General features: G+C 40.5%; 1 long non-coding RNA gene across 1 annotated transcript; it reads left to right on the top strand.

The window, feature by feature from the left end:
- The first annotated feature begins 4 nt into the window (after window positions 1–4).
- On the top strand, window positions 5–16,435 carry LOC120590934 (uncharacterized). The gene is made up of 3 exons (XR_005649814.1): window positions 5–479; window positions 5,504–5,699; window positions 7,327–16,435. It is a non-coding gene; the product is annotated as an uncharacterized LOC120590934 (long non-coding RNA).
- Window positions 16,436–16,721: the final 286 nt, after the last annotated feature.

Here is a 16,721-nt window from a genome sequence, read left to right as displayed (position 1 = left end):
GGGCACGCTGCGGCTGCACTAGGGGTGCGGCGGTGGAGAGTCCTCTGCCTGAACGGGTGTGGCGGCCCCTCTGAAGCGGCTTTTCACAGAATCTGTAGTGGTCTCGAAGCAGCGTGGATGTCTTACTCATTTCCTTGAAAATTTCCTCAGACTTGCGGACCGAAGTATGGCGCCTTGGCGGTTCACAAGTGATTTTGTCTGGAAGTCGATTACTGAGAATTCGGGCCTTTCCAGCCACAGGGATCCGAGGAACCACTTTTTCTCCGTTAGGAGAGCCCCTGTTAGAGCCAGTCTCCCAATCGCTGCTCCTTGTTCCCAAGATGGCGCTACAGAACAGAGGAGTTGGAATTCAGCAGCTACATTTTGCCTCTCAACACACATGAAGACAGTGCTTGCTATGCAGATGGGTCTCCTACCTGTAAACGAAAAGGGGCGACTTTGTATGGAGACAAGCTCAGGGGAGCTACTTGGCAGGCCTGGTAAGCTCAGTGATGGAAAGTAACCACACTGATGGTCTGATCATAAATTCCTAATTGGGCAGGTCATGGTGGGTAGTTTGTTCCAGGCCTATAGTTTTCTTAGCGAAGGTCAAGCTTTACCTTAACTGAGACTTGTCCATTGTTCTTATGCATTTAGGTTAACATACTTTGGGGAAAGTTAGGGTAATTTTCTTTTTCAGACATCCCCCTCCCCCACGCACAACCTCCAGCACAGAGCACTAGACCACGAAGCTCCTCATTGTTACCTTATTGCCAACATACCATCTCCACTGTAAATGGTAAATGTTAACTATCCTGTACCCACCAATGTAAAAGAAGTGTGTTTCTCAGTTTTGCTTGTCATCTAATCTTAGACATTTTCCTGCTTTGCTTACTCCTGCCTCCTTAATCTACCACCCATGTATTTCATGTAATCTTCCTTACATTTTCTCCTTTAATTACAAATGTATAAAATAAGTTGCAAAGCTGCCTTGCTTCAGAGCCTTTTCTCAACCTGTTGAGATCTTGCTTCTGGGCATGTCCTCAAAATTTTGGCTCAAATTCATATAAAAATTTTCTATAGATTCGGGTGTTTTTTCATTGACATACAAAGTGTCCTGAACCCCACTTCAGCTAGACTTGCTGCTCTTGAACCCATAGAAATTCAGGAGTAGCACTCCTGTTCTCAGGGTCACTGCAATTCGGCAACCTGTTGCCTATTTCATTTCCTCAGGTGGTTTACGAGTGTGACCCTAATTCTTGACTGTGAGGTGGTGTTCACAAAATTTAATTCGTCAATCTCCTGATTTCAGAGCCACGCTGTGTTCTCTGAGATTAATTAATCCAGTTGACTATGGAGCACTAATGCACTGGAGGTAATTGGTTTTTCTTTGTCCCGTGGTTACAAAGTCTTTGGTTCTAGGGAGATCAATGACAGATTGAGAGACTGGAATGATCATTTTAAATTAATTACTCACTCCCTGGGACAACATCTTGGCAAAGAAAGGATAGCATGCATGGAAGCAAAGATTTCTGCATCTGCGAGTTACATGAACCAATCTGGAAGTATGTAGAGTTGGTACCCAGAGTCAAAATACCAACAGTGTTTTTTTTTAGATCCCATCTCTTTACAAAGGACAGTTCCTTCTTTGAAGGAATTTATAACCCTAGTAGATGAGAATTATATACAAATCAATGATACCAGATTCCTTATAATAAATGACAAGAAAAGAAATAACTTTAGAAAAGAAACAGACATTCAATATTATTCTCTGGTTCTATCTTTTGAGTTAGTATTTTGTATCGTAGCCGAAACAGAACTTAGCATTTTATGCATTTTATTTCATATTTTATGAGTCATTCCAGATGGTAGAACCTTAGTTCTAAAGGAGCTCTTTAAGTGAAACCACCCTATTTTGTATTTTGAGGAAACAGGACCAGAGGATTTTGAGAATTGATGAAAGTTTTGATACAAGTCAGTGCCAGAGCTGGCCTCTTGATGTCTAGCCCAGAGCATTTCCCATTATGACATCATGCTCTTGTATAAGAGCCATTAGAGTTCCAAAGAGGGTGAGTTATTTTCAGTGTTTGTTTTTAGACCTGTGTAATGACACTGATCTGGTATCCAAAATGGGGACTCTGTCTTTTAAAAAATCAGTTCCAGGGAAGGTGGTACTTAGAAATGAAAAATGGGAGGAAGAAATGGGTTGGACACTGCTGTAGGATGATTTTGTTGGTTTTATTGATTTGCTTGCAATTGGAATAGGATAGAATTGGAATTTGGTCAATTTCAAGTCATTGAATACTTAGTACTCACCAAGTGCCAAGTATTGTGTTAAGCATTTTGTGCAATGTACAGAGAGTTGGGTAAGATCCCTGTCCTCAAGGAACTCAGAGACTAGGATAAGATCAGTTCACAGTTAATTTTAAATATGAAGAAATGCACAGTACCTCAAACCAGGAAAGGCCTAGTTAATGCTTGTTAGATGAAACTATGAGTTTCATCTAACAAGCATGAGAATGAAAGACATAGTCTGGAATTTCAGAGAACACAGAGGTTACCACCAGTTGTGAATGGGAGTGGGGCTTGTATAGATAAATCAGACCATAACCAATTATAGGTTGGAAAGATTACATGTTTGCAAGGGCCTAAGGAATTCCTTCTGCTCAGGAGAGCTTTGATTTAGTAACTGGAATGTGGGGAGTAAGATTGGTTCTTGCTTGTGCCAAAAGATGAATAACAGTTAATGCTTACTGCCCTCGTTTCTGTCTTTTCCATGGGTTAATGCCTGCCACCTACTCATTGAAAAAACTTTTGGAAATGTTATTTAACCAGTGCCCATAAAAGAAAGAAGTAAACAAAAGGACAAAAGTGTAAATGCATATTTTGTATTAATACTTAATAGTCTTTATGCTTTAGATATTACTCTAATTACTGTCATATGGTCCCAAGGAGAGAAAGTTTCCTATAGAAAGGGTCTTGTACTATTCAGTGCCAAAGGGACTGAAAATTGCATACAGATTTTTCCACTCTAGACTGCTCCCCCAGTTCATTTCCATTGTGCACGGATTAGATCAGTTTATGGAGTATCTAGGGGCCTAAAGTAGTCTCAGATGGTATGTAAATAGCATACTATCAAAAATACCATACTTATAGGACAAGCACACAAGCATACTTATGAATACTAGCCATTGTTTTCGTAATTTGATAAGTGAAATCTGTAGCCCACTAGCCTATAAATCTCCAAGAGGCCAGGGCACTTATACATTTTGTTTCCAACACACTTTTGCATGCTGTAATGCAATCTTAGATTATTTTAATAAGGCAGTACGATGGAGTGCTTAAGAGAGTTCATTGACTTTGGGTTCAAATACTGACTACAGCTTACTGACTATGGCAAATCAGTCAACTTACTCTATCTGTCAAATGAGAATAATAGTTCCCCCTTCTTAGGGTTGTTCCAAGGATTAAAATAGACAATGCAAATAAAGTGCTTGACAGTTCTTGGCATATTAAAAGCACTCTATAGATTGCGGCAATTATTATATGAACATATTATACTAAATTGATTGTTACAAATTATTACCGGCATACCTCATTATATTGTACTTCGCTTTATTGTATTTCCCAGATGCTGCATCTTTACCAACATTGAGGCAATGCCCTACACCAGCAAAAAGATTGTGACTTGTTCTAGGCTCAGATAATGGTTAGCGATTTTTTTTTTTTTTAGCAGTAAAGTATCTTTTAATTAAGGTGTCCACATTGTTTTTTTAGACATAATGGTATTGCATACTTAATAGACTACAGAGTAGTGTAGATATAACTTATATACCCTTGGGAAACAACAACAACAAAAATCTTTGTGACTTGTTTTATTGCAATATTTGCTCGCTCTTTTTTTATTTTTTTTTAGAAGTTGTGTCGTTTTTACATTGACTTTAGAGTGTTAAACTAAACTTGCATTGGTGGGAGAAGGCCTACTTGGTCTTGATGTATTATTCTTTTTATACACTATTTTATATTCAGTGGCTAAAATTTTGTTGAGAATTTAACAATTTAAAATCTAATTTAAAATCTTTGCATATGAAGGATGTTGTTTTGTAGTTTATTTTTCTTGTAATTTCTTTTCTAGTTTTAGTATCGGTAATTCTGGCCTCCTAACATGGAACTGCCTTTCTCTTCAATTTTCTGAGAGTTTGTGTAGAATTGGCATTTCTTAATTTCTAAACATGGGGGTTTTAAGTTGTAGTTTAGTTATTGATTTTTGCCTTAATTACATAATTTCTAGTTTACTGATTTTTTTGCTTGCTTATTCTTTCAGTTATGAAGAATGATGTTAATATCTCCCAAATGATTATAGATTTGTCTATTTCTACTCTAACTTTATTATTTTTTTCTTTATAGTTACACCAGCTTTCTTTTGATTAGGGTTTGCCTAGTATATATCTTTCTCTCTTTTTACTTTCATCTTTTCTATTACCTTATGTTTTTAGATGTTTTGCTCATAAACAACCTATAGTTGGTTTTATTTTTATAGAATGTTTCTTTTACCTGAAATATTCAGATCATTTACATTTAAAGTAATTACATATATATTCGAGTTTAATTCTACCATCTTTATGCTTTATTTTTGTCTTGACTATTCTATTTCTTTTTCTCTCCTTTCTTGTCTTCTTTTGGATTGATTATTTTTCATTATTTAATTTTCGAGGACTATTTCAGATGTATGCCGGAGCTGGCTCACAATGGCTCAGGAGAGCCATTTCTTTCCAATTCCATGTTCATTAACCTCTTTTTGGTAGCTTGAAATTGGCCAGGGTGGGCGCAATTACACGATAGAAAGAGCTTTTGTCCTGTGAAGAGCTGATGGTTAAACATTTACCAGCACACCAATTATCATTACTTTCTCTTCCTGGATAATACAAAGGTCTTCCTCCACAGTTATATGCTTGCTATTCTTGTCATACATTTTAATTCTATACTAAATATCATGTATTTGCCATTTTTCTTATTACCAACACATTGTTAAGATTGGTTCTTATATATGTTCTTGTCCATAGGTTAATACAAAGGTCTTCCTCCACAGTTATATGTTCTTGGTTATTAGTGTTGTGTCTAACATTTTATTTTTTAAATTGTGTAGGCATAATTTTAGACCTAAAATGATTGTATCTTTGCTCAGACAAGATTTTTGTTTTTATTTTGCCAGGTGCCTGAATATGTCAGCAGTCTGGGGGCACCTTAACCTAATTTTAAGATTTTTGAGATTTTTCTGGGCCATCCAGATAACTCAAAGCTGGGCTCCAGTCCTTGGAAAGAATGTTCATCTTTTGATTCACCCCTACGCCTAGTGTCCTAACCCAAAGCACAGGCATGATGGTTAATTTTATTTGTCACTTGATTGAGCCACAGGATGCCCAGATATTTGGTCAAACATTATTCTGGGTGTTTCTGTGAGGGAATTTTTGGATGAGACTGATGTTTTAATCAGTAGATTGAATAAAGCAATTGCTCTCCATAGTGTGGATGGCCCTCATTCAATCAGTTGAAGACCTGAATAGAACAGAAGGCTGACGTCCCCCAAGTAAAAGAGAATTCCTCCTGCCTGACAGCCTTTGAACACTGGCTCTTTCTGGTTCTACAGCAGCTCCTGGCCTTCAGACTTGAACTGGGGCATCAGGTCTGCAGATTTTTTACTTGCCAGCCTTCATAATCATGTGAGTCAATTCTTTACAATTAATCTCTTTATATCTATATGTACAGCTATCTGTATATCTATATCTATATCTCTGTATCTCTATTTCTATATGTCTATATATATCTATCTACATTTATATATCTATATCTATCTAATTTCCTCTTGGTTCTGTTTCTCTGAATAATCCTAATTTGTACAACAGACATTTACCAGGACCCTCGTCTTTGGAGGACCCTGGACTCCAACTTTTGTCTCTGTAGTCTCTGTATATAGGCTGTTAAAAGTACTCCTCAGACTCTCAATCACCTGTTCTGGAATCAGCAAATATCCCTTGAGGGTAAAGCAGTCCTAAAAAGCTGGGTTTACTTTCTGATGTTCTCTTTTTTCTTGGATATTGGCCTGGTATTTACTACCTTATTAGCTCTCTCTTATCTTTGAATAGATATGTTTTGTGCATTTTGTCCACTTTTCTAGTTATTATTAGTGGGAGAGTTGTCTGTCATCCTTGTCCTCTATTACCAGAATCAGTGGTAAGTAACCATTTAAAAAATTTACTGTGTGTATCTATTTTATTTTGCTAAATCTTATTGCATCAATTATGTATCTCTAACACATTATTACAGTGTTTATTTGCTTTGTAGTACATGTTTGTTGCGGGTTAAAGGGAATATTTAATTTTCATATAATATAGTCAAATCTCGTGTACTGTGCACAGATGTAATCATTATGGAGTTCATTAAGTGTTAAATAACTAGGTAATTAGTGTTTAAAATGTTCATATCATACAGAAGTATCTGGAAAATTGTTTTATAGGTGTTTAAGAGGATTTTAGTGATATTTAGAGACATTGGAGTTTTTCGACAGGTGGTGAATGCATTCTTATTTTCTCATTTAAAACAACATAATATAGGCTCCTTGAGTCTTAGAATTGTCTTCAGAAATGGATTACCCTGGATGATTCTAGTTCTAATTGTAGCATATACCATTTGGCATACCTTTGATTTGGTGTGCTTATACACACACACACACACACACACACACACACACACACACACACACACATTTACATGTATATATATCTTTGAAGAGCAAGGATCTTCTCTTATATAACCATAACACAATGATCAAATTTAGGACATTTAGCATTAATTTAATATTATTATTAACTATAATAATAATTATAAAACTTAATTATATAACACATAATTATAAGTTCATTATAAGTTCATATTAAAATTTCACTGGTTGTTCTAATAATGTCCTGTTTAGCTGTTTTTTTCTTCATCCCAGAGCCAATCCAAGACCATTTGTTGCATTTATTTGTCATGCTGCTTTAGTCTAATCTGAAACAGTTCCTCAGTCTTTTCTTTTCTTTGACTTTCACAAATTGACAGTCTTAAAGAGCTCACACCAATTATTTTATAGGATATTCTTCAATTAAGGTGGACACAACCTTAACTGAGTGATTAACGTTAACATCACAAATAGTGGCACAAATCGACATTATACAGTGGGTCCAAAACGCATAACTTGAATCGAATCATGGTGAATCTCCCTTGCCCTCTGAATAAAGTCCATGCTCCATAACAAGTCATTAAGGTCTCTCTTGCTCTGTCACCTTTGTCTCTCACCATGTGTAACGCAAGAGCTCCAGGCCAGGACCTGCAGCTGGGATATTCTTGAAAAACCACCAGGGAGGACCAGAAGGGTGTGACATGTCATTTATTACTCATGGGACAGGGAACCTTTAGTAGCGGCTGGTCAGAGCTGCAGGAAAAGGCACTCGGCCAAAGGCAAGCAATGTTTTCATCTACACAAGCAGAGGGAGGGATAATCTCACTGGGAGAACAGCCACTTTCACAGGGGAATGGGAGCAAGATGTGCTTGCTGCTTGGTTACAGGAGCAGATAACGTCTAAGGGAGCAGCAGAAAACATCCTTGGGAGCAGGCACTTTTGAAAGCTTTTCATAAACTGCCTTCCTTGGCTGCTGGCCGGGCAGCCAACAGTCTTCTGTGTATGTGGAGGGGCTATATTCTGAATTAACCTCACACCATGTCTTCTTTGTGCACTCTGGCTATCCACATATTGCCTTTCCCACCTTGATTTCCTCACTTTTGTTCAGGTGGCTCTTGGGGAAGCTGGGCCCTTCCCTAGTCCAGGGAATGGACCACAATTGGTCCATGTCTTATGTGGCAACCCTGTTACCACTTGCTGCTAATTGGTTTACAGATGGGTTTGTGGTCTCCTAGGAAGTTTCTAGGAAAAAATATGCTCGCTGATGAAAAGGATTGCGAGGACGTCTTTATCTTCTTTTCTGTCTTGAATGTGGTTGTGGGAAGATATGATGGTTGAAAGTGTGGCAACTGTTTTGACAGACCTGAGGGTAAAGCATTGTGGAAAGGTGGAGACCTGGGTACCTCACATTGTACTAATTCTGAAACCATCTGTAACTGCAGGGTGTGTAAAATCATTAAATGTCTCTGTTGCTTGTGCCACTGTTGGCTCATGTGTTGCTTCTTGCCACTAAGCACACTCTTAGTTGGTTCTTCCTACCCCCACCTTCCATTCTGGCATGTTCTCCCTTACTTTTTGTCTAACTCCTACTCATCTTTAGGCTTCAGCAAGACATGATTTCCTCTGTAACACCTTCCTTTATCTTCTAAGACTGGACCAAGTGCCTCTCCTTTAGCATCCTGTACCTACCCCCATAGTAGCCTTCCTAATCCCTAAACCTAAGTCTCATAATACAGTTTTCCCCTTGGTCTAGATGTCTGGTTACTATTTGGTGCCTATATGTAAAAGTTGGTTTTTTAAATGTCTGCAGAGAAAAGTTTTATGGGGTCACTGCTCCAAAGCCACAGGAAACATTTTTTCATTAGCCTAAGCCAGGGTTCAGGAAGTAGAGGAAAGAACAGTCCCTTATAATAGCCAGCAGGTTCTCTTCTAGTCTTGTGATTCTACCACAATTTGGGGTTGGCCTTTTCACAACAGATCTCCAGCCCCAATTCCTAATAGCTCGTGGGTGGAAAGGTTAGGGGTCTTTGTGAGGATATGGGGATATTTGGAAACACTTAAAGGTTTGCTCCATGGGGAAGACCGGGAACCTATTGGCTTCCCTACAAGGACCAGGATTAGTTCATATGTGAAAGGAGGAGGAAGATAATTGGTGTTTTAAAATGTACCTGGGGTTTGTTTTGATCAGGTATGGTAAGACACACAGACATGGAAATGATTGTCATGAAGGAAGAAGTTTATATACTCAAAAGATGTTATCTCTAGAAGCAGGAGGCATAACATGACATGCCACTCAGGGCCACAGGGGGCAGTACAGGGTTGGTCAGGAGACAGAAGGAGTTAAGGGGAAAGCATAGGCATGAACCTTTATTGTGGTTTCCATTGTAAGGAGTAGAGAAGGCAGGGTAATCAGGTTTAGGATTGGCTAGTTTGAATAACTGTCATGGGGTATGGGGTATAGGGACTGTCCCTAGTTGTCTGTCTGGTACCTGGCTTTAGGTGAATAGGGCAGGGGTATATTGCCTCCTAGAGCTGGATGGGATCCAGATTAGTTACTCTGTGTATGAAAGCTGTTTGCTATCTCTAAGAATTGGCTATCCCTGGGAGAAGCAGTGTTCCTGCAGTCAGGGAGGTTCCAGATGCCAGAGCACCAAGAATACAGAAAATAAGAAAATATCACTGATTATATATATACAGTCAGTGATACGAAATTTAGCAGCCTTGAAAGCTAGCCCAAAACATTTAGCAAAACCATTTAAATTGTCTTTGCTCCATTTACTTTGTAGAACATGATACCAGAACATAATTTCAATGATCATAGATATCAACTAATGTTATTATTTTGCAAAGCTACAGATTATATCATTTTAGGCCTTCAGGCTATTCTGAAATTACATGTCCTTAGGCAAAAACAGCATGTGTGACTAAATAAGGATTTGTAGCTCTGCCATTAACTGAATGGTCTTGGGCAAGTCAGTGAGCTGTCTACAAACCTCCCACCCCAACCCCATTACCGCAAACTGAGGAGTTGCTCTGGAATTCTGAGTTTGGGGAGACTACAGGATGGACTGTCCTCCAAGAAACAATGATGAAGTCTTAAACCTCATGGAATGCCCCTTGCATTTCTCTAGCAAGAGATCAAGTGTTGAAGTCCTTACAGAATGCTAGAAGAAACCTGGCAAGAGTCCAGGTGTCATGCATAATAGTCTCTGTGCCAAGTTATCTTGTTTAAAGATGCCTATGAGGCAGATGCTGTTATTATTCTTCATTTAATAGTTAAGTTAAATTGCTCAAGATCATATTGCTGGGAAAGTGGTATATGTGTCTGACTTTAAAGAGTAAGAATTAGACTTATTTTACGTAGTTATAAAGGTGAATACTAGATCAAAATAAGGGCAAAATATAGGGAGACATATTCTGGTTCAATATTAGGTGAGACTTTTGAACCAGATTTGTCGGTCAAAACTGCCATGGGCTGCCTTTTTTTATTGGAAGGGTTCAGGTTCAAGTTGGATTACCATTTTTTCAGGGATGTTGTGGAGGGCAATCTCAAATTGGCTGAGAGTGGGAGTAGACACCCTCTGAATGTCCCTTTGAGCCCTGAAATTCTAATATAAATCTAAGATTCTGGGATTTGGCATCTCCCAGGAAATTCACACAGCAGTTGGAGACCCTACCACTAGAGGGCAGTGTCTTCACATTTGGTCCGTTTGCACAGAAGGAACCAAACTTCGTTCTCTCTGGAGCTGCCTAGAGAGAGCCAAGTTTAAAACCATCACAGGGTAATATGGGCCCTTGTGAAAATGGAGAAGGAGCCACCAACAGAGTATTACTGTCCCTTCCACTATCAGCCTAAACAATGGTTTCTGTCTGCCAATAGACTGGAGAGTGGTCAGGGTGCTCATAGTTAAACAGAAGACACCATTTCCAGAGAGCTGAGGAAAAGTGTGTTCTGAGGGCTGTGAACTGGCAAGGAGCCCTCACAGTGCTGCTCCCTCCGCCCCTGCACTCCAAAGACTAGGAAAATGAGGAGGGGAACAGGTTCGAGGAGTGTTAGGAGGTGACAGTGGAAACCCTGCCACACTTGTAAAAGTTGAATGACTCAGGAATATTTAGCCTGGAGAAGAGAAAACTGTCTTCCATTAAGGTTGTTCTGCAGGGTCCTGGGTGTCAAAACCAGGGTTAGCAAATGGGTACCACCAGGGGGCAAGTCTCAGCTTGATTTAAGGAAGAACTTTTGGCAATGTCAGGAAGGATGACCTTGGGAGGCAACTCATTCTCCATCATTCATTTACTCCACACATACTTACCCTCTGCCTACTTCAGGCCTGTCACCTTCTAGTTGCTGAGGATACAGCAGTGAGTAAAATATACAAAACTGCCTGCCCTCATGGAGCTGACCTGCCTGTGTTGGAACGTTCTGGGAGATGCTGAGGGGGATTACTCAGAGGCCTCATGGGTCGGTTGTTAGCCTGGATGGATCTTAACATCCCTTCAGGGGATTTCATAACTTCTTGAGCTTTATGAAACCTAGATTGTCTTTATAGCACTGGTATACTCTTTCAAAATTTGCGAAGAACTTTGCCAAGACTGCATAGTTTTCATGGTTTCCAATAAAAAGCCTGTGAATTAGGATATAGGGACATAGTAGCACTCTGGTGTATTGTAAAAATTGCCTTTGAATTTGGAATTCTTAGAAAAATAAAATTCTTCACTTAAAAATAATCTCCAGTCAGTGTATTTTTCATTTTTTTTTTTAATTTAAGCTGCATAGGGACAAGGCATTAAAATGTCCACATGAGAAATAATTTCTAGAGCACAACCAGGTCACACAGACATTACATATTCCGTCCTTGACATGAACATGTAGGATCTCAACTAAAACAGACCCACTGCTGCTGTTATCCAAGTGCTTACACAGCTTGATACAGTCTCAGGGAAGCCATGCTAATTTTAATTCCTCTAATGGTTGGGTATTTACATTCCCAAACCCATTACCCCCACAGCTATCTTTATTCTTTAGCACCTGTCTCTTTCTGGCTTGCACTTTTCTTTGCATAGTAAACATTCTCAGGATGGATCCAATTTTCCATTTTCACATATTTTTCTTCTCAGTGGTATGCTGTTGAGATCTGTGTCATCCTACAAGGTAAGAGAGAGAGGATGAGAAAATCCTTGTGGGCCAGAGCTGGGAGTTCTGATACCTCTGCTCTCTTCTTGCTAGAGAGATAGCACTTGGAGATGCTTGGGCTGCTTCTACACAGGCTTCCTTCCTTGTAAGGACACTATTGGGTCATACCTGGATCATTCTGTGTGAGGTTGTGAGGATTTAAAGAAACTTTCTTTAGGTTTGGCTTGCACAAGTAGGCCTGAATTCTACTCAGGCTATTGAGAGGGTGCGATCCCCTGGGATGCAGTGCTAAGAGTCTTGTTTTGCCGTTGTGATATATCTTCTCAAGAAAGAAAAGCTGCTGCTCATCACATCCCACAAATGGATTTTTTAAATTAGCAAGATTTCCTTATAGAGATTATGGAATACTTATACCCAACAGGGCTCTTCACAGCCTCACCCATGCCTATCCTACTAGCTTCATCTTCCACCCTGTCCATCACTCTCTCCCTATCCTGAGCCCCTCTCCTCCAGTCACGCTGCACTCTTGTGTGAATCCCACCTCCGCACTTTTGCATGTGTTGGGCCTTCTATCTGGAATTCCCTTTTTCCCTTCTCTACCTGGTGAGGGATCAGTTTTATTTATTCTTTTTACTTTCCATTATTTTTTGTTTTCATTTATTTTAATTACTATCAGAAACTAATACTTTTATAAAATATACTGATCATGTCAATTGCTAGAAACATTTCAAAAAACTACCTCTCAATTTCTATACTTCTGTTATCTTGGGCAGGTAAAAAAAAATCAGTTCCACTGATTGAGTGGCACTGCTCTGGACTCTTGTATAAGGTCACATCCTCTGTGGAGCTACTCCACCCATCCACCTTAGGTTGAGCCAGTTGCTCTTTCCCTGTGATTCCCTCCCATGAGATGCAAACACTGTATCATAGAACATTTGCTCATAGCCTTGTGGTGATTGATGTGTGCATCTACCTCTCCACTGGATTCTGAACTCCCCAAGGAAGGATTTTGCTTCTTATTCATTTCTGTATCCCAGAATACAGGTCTAGCCCATATTCAGAGCTTCATCGATATTTGTAAGACTAAATATAATGCCGTTTTGGAAAACTAAACTCTGTGGGTTCTTGACTCAGTGCTGACCTGTGTCCTAGTTTGCTCAGGACATCTCATGGCTACTGCTGGTATATCTGGCTCTGTGACCAACAAGGGGAAATGAGATAAGAGAGTGAGGATGGATCACGACATGGAGAACAGACCCAGGGGCCCCAGCCCTTGTAACCTCTGTCCTTGGCAGGACTGCAGCCCAGTGGTGTGGAGAGAGAGCAATTGAACCAGGCCAACAGACCTCAGGAATAAACAGTCACCAAACCAGGGCAGGGGATTTGCTTTACAAGGTATCTAATCCTAGAGGCTAAGACTCAGCAGGTAGAAGGAGCTGAAACACCCGCTGAGTCTGGGTAGTACAGGAAGCTTCATGGGTAACCTCTGACAAGGTGAGAGCATAACAGAAGGGACTCTTTTCAGGTTTTTGCTCTGAAAAGAGATGGTTACACATTAATCATAGGACTCATCCAGAGGCAAGCCTCTAGTTTCCTTAACTTCCTGAGCTAACCATTATTTAAGAGTTAGAGATTTAAGAAAAAGATTCTGTGTCCTATTTTTTGTTTCTTCCCTAAGGAAATGGTAAGAAAAGGCTCGGCTTGAATTCAGATGTCAACAGGATTATCACTTTTGGCTAAAACCTCAATTGAACCAGTCCTGAGAGATAGCTATAAATGAGTAGGGAACCTTATTCTCATTGAGGGTTGATTCAATCAGATGTTTGAATATGAGGCCAGAAAAAAATTCCCAGAATCCATAGAAGTTGAACATTGGCACATTAGTGCCAAGGCTTCAGCCTCCTGCCCCTCCCAGCCTAACCAAGTCCTTGATCTTGAGTTGTTCTGATTAATCCTAAATGGAGACCAACTTTTTCAATCTTCACAGTAACTAAGACATAGCATGGTGTTTGGATAACCATAGGCAAGTCACTGAATTTCTCTGAGCTTATTTTTCTCACCTGACAGGGAGATTTATACCTACCTCATAGTATAAATAAATAGAGAAAAACATACCATGTGCCTGGCTCTTGTCAAAGTAGGAGAAACCTCTGTTCCCTGGCTCCATGATTCTATTATGATTTCTGCTATAGCATTGATTCTCAAACTTGATCATACATCTGAATCACCTGGAGGGCTGATTGGACCACAGATGCTGGGCCCACCCAGAGCTTCTAATTCAGTAGGTCTGGAGTGAAGCCTAAGAATTTGTATTTCTAACTTCTCAGGTGATGCTGATTTTGCTGTTGGTCCAAAGGATCACGTTTCAAGGACCACTGCTATAGAATAATGTTCTTTGCCTCTCTTCTCACCTTTCCCTTGGTCCTCTCATAGGAAGAGGAATAATTTGTACTATGTTTGGAAGAAGGAACCAGGAAGGCAGGGATAAAGCCCATCTACCTGCAGAGTTGATAAGTTCTGGTCATTCCTCCCCTTCAAATAGGGGCTCCTCCCCAGAAAGCAGGGCTGTGGTTGTTCAGTTATCTTTAATTCTAGGGTGAAGTACAAGGGTGCCCATAATGGATACCCATTGAATTCTCAACCTAGAATCATAGAATAATAAAACTATCATTTCGATTTTTATATATTTGTCTCCTGTGTTCTTTTTAATTGATTCTGAATTAAGGAAAACAAGAAAGAACTATTTTAAATTGTCTCTTTAAAAATCCCATCTTCTCTCAGTGCTCAAGAAATGGTAGCTGTGATTATTATTATTTCCTTAATATTAGACATCTAAATTCAACCAGTATTGATGAAATCCTTAGGAATAATGATATTGTGTGGGATGTGGAAGATGAATACACACTGCCTATAAGCTTGCAAATGTCCCTGTGGTTCTTAAGTGAAAACAAGCATGTACTTAGCACCTATCTGTCAGGCCTAGTGTCAGGTGGCGTTAGATATGGAACTTGCCTTTGACAAGCTTCCATTCAGATGGAGAAGCATCATGACCGCCAATACCTGATATAGGTGGACAGCACCACACCTGAGAGCTTTGAGAATCTAGAGAGAGTGTTGCAACTGAGGGGACGTGGGAAGCTTTGGGTTCCCATTGTATGAGATCAAGGCATGGCGTAGAAGCATAGAAGTCAGAAGGAGCAAAGCAGGAACAGGGAAGGTGAACTTGGAGCATGGCAATAAAGAGGAATCCACATATACCAGAATCTACACCACACCTACCTGGGCTGGGACACAGAGAACCTCACTCCTCAGAAAGAGTTTTGGAGGAGCCTGTCTTGGACACCTGAATGATCTCCACAGAGGTGATGCCTTTGCCGGCCACACGGTGTCTGGTGCGCAGCTTGTTCAGGGCAGTTTCTGCCATGCCGGCCCGCTCCTCAGCATCATCCAGCTCATGGACTGTCTTCCTGTAGCGAGCCAAGGTCTGGTTGGCTTGCTCCTCCTGCAATAAAGGCACAGTGGAGAGTGGAGTGTGAACCTGGCTTGGTCTGGTTAATTGTGCTTTGATATCAGTTCTGCATGGACACCTAAGAGTGCAATTGTCCTATAAGGCTTGTTAAAAAATACAGCAGTCCTGGGTCGAGGCATTCTCCAACTCACCACAGACAACTACCTCAACACTTTTAGCTGATTGTTTTTGGCCTTCACATCTTTATTTCTAAATAAAATGTGTTTTATTATTGCTTCTATAATTTGTGGCTTTAGGCATTAGTTATTGGTGACCCTCTATGGAAGATGTGGATTTAGTGCTTCCCTTAACCGCCACCACACATTTTCCATCCTCTCGTCTTCCTAGAAGAGTTGCAGTGTTGTTTGTTTAGACCATATTTACTGTATGCTTGGTCCTTGTCGAGCCTTTTAGGAAGGGCATTGGGTGCATGGATGGCTGATGGATTCAATGTAGTGGCCCCAGAACCGGCAGCAAATGATAGCAGAGTCAAATATCTATGTCCTGGGTGGTGGTGGTGGTAGGTGGATGTATCGTGTAGGGTTGAGACTTGAACCCACCATTTGCTAACCATTCAACTTTGACTTTAACATTTACTAACATAACATAGATGCCCCACTCTGGACTGTTTCCTCACCTGTGTAATGGACTAAGAATATCAGCTTTCCTGCCTTGTGTTGGGAGGATAAAACAAGGGTGGGTCCTTGTATTTGACAGTATGACCAGGAGGGAGAGTTTATCCTGGCAGAGGCCACTGGGGCAGTGGAAGCAGGATAGAGGCAGCTAAGACCTTCCCCAGTTTTAGAGCACACCCTGCAGTGGATGCTTTAGTTAGTAGGGGTGTTCTTAGAGCATACTTTTGTTTTTCATACATTCTATCGACAGTGTGTAGTATCCAGTCCACTTTCTACAGATAGCAAGGATGAAGTGCCATGGACACGAGGCTCATGGGAGTTGTCTTTTGGCCAATACTTGATTCCTTCCCTGTAGTTAATTCTAACCAAGACTTGAGACCTGCGTTGGGAAAGGTGGGAGAATTAGGGATGCATGGCGAGTACCTACCGCCTCTTCGATTTGCCGCTTATAGACTTTCATCTTGTTCTGCAGCTTCTCTACCAGTTCCTGCATGCGCTGGTTGGTCTTGTGGTCCTCCTCTGTCTGGAAGAACAGCTCTTTGAGGCGGCGCTCATTCTTCCGCAGCGTCTTGACCGTCTCCACGTGCCGTTTCTGCTCGCCGTCCAGCTCTGTCTCTAGTTCCTTGATCTGAGGAAGGAAGAGAGGAATACAACTGAGAGAATGTATGTTTTTGAACTTCAGAACTCAGTGGCCTTGGGTATGGGTGTAATGGCTACAGTGTCCACCTCCTACCCAAAGGTGAGCAGGTGAG

This window comes from Pteropus medius, unplaced genomic scaffold, assembly GCF_902729225.1.
Source record: "Pteropus medius unplaced genomic scaffold, Ma_sr-lr_union100, whole genome shotgun sequence".
NCBI classification, from domain to species: domain Eukaryota; kingdom Metazoa; phylum Chordata; class Mammalia; order Chiroptera; family Pteropodidae; genus Pteropus; species Pteropus medius.
Note: the sequence above shows the minus strand (reverse complement) of the source record. Positions and strands in the feature narration are given on the sequence as shown.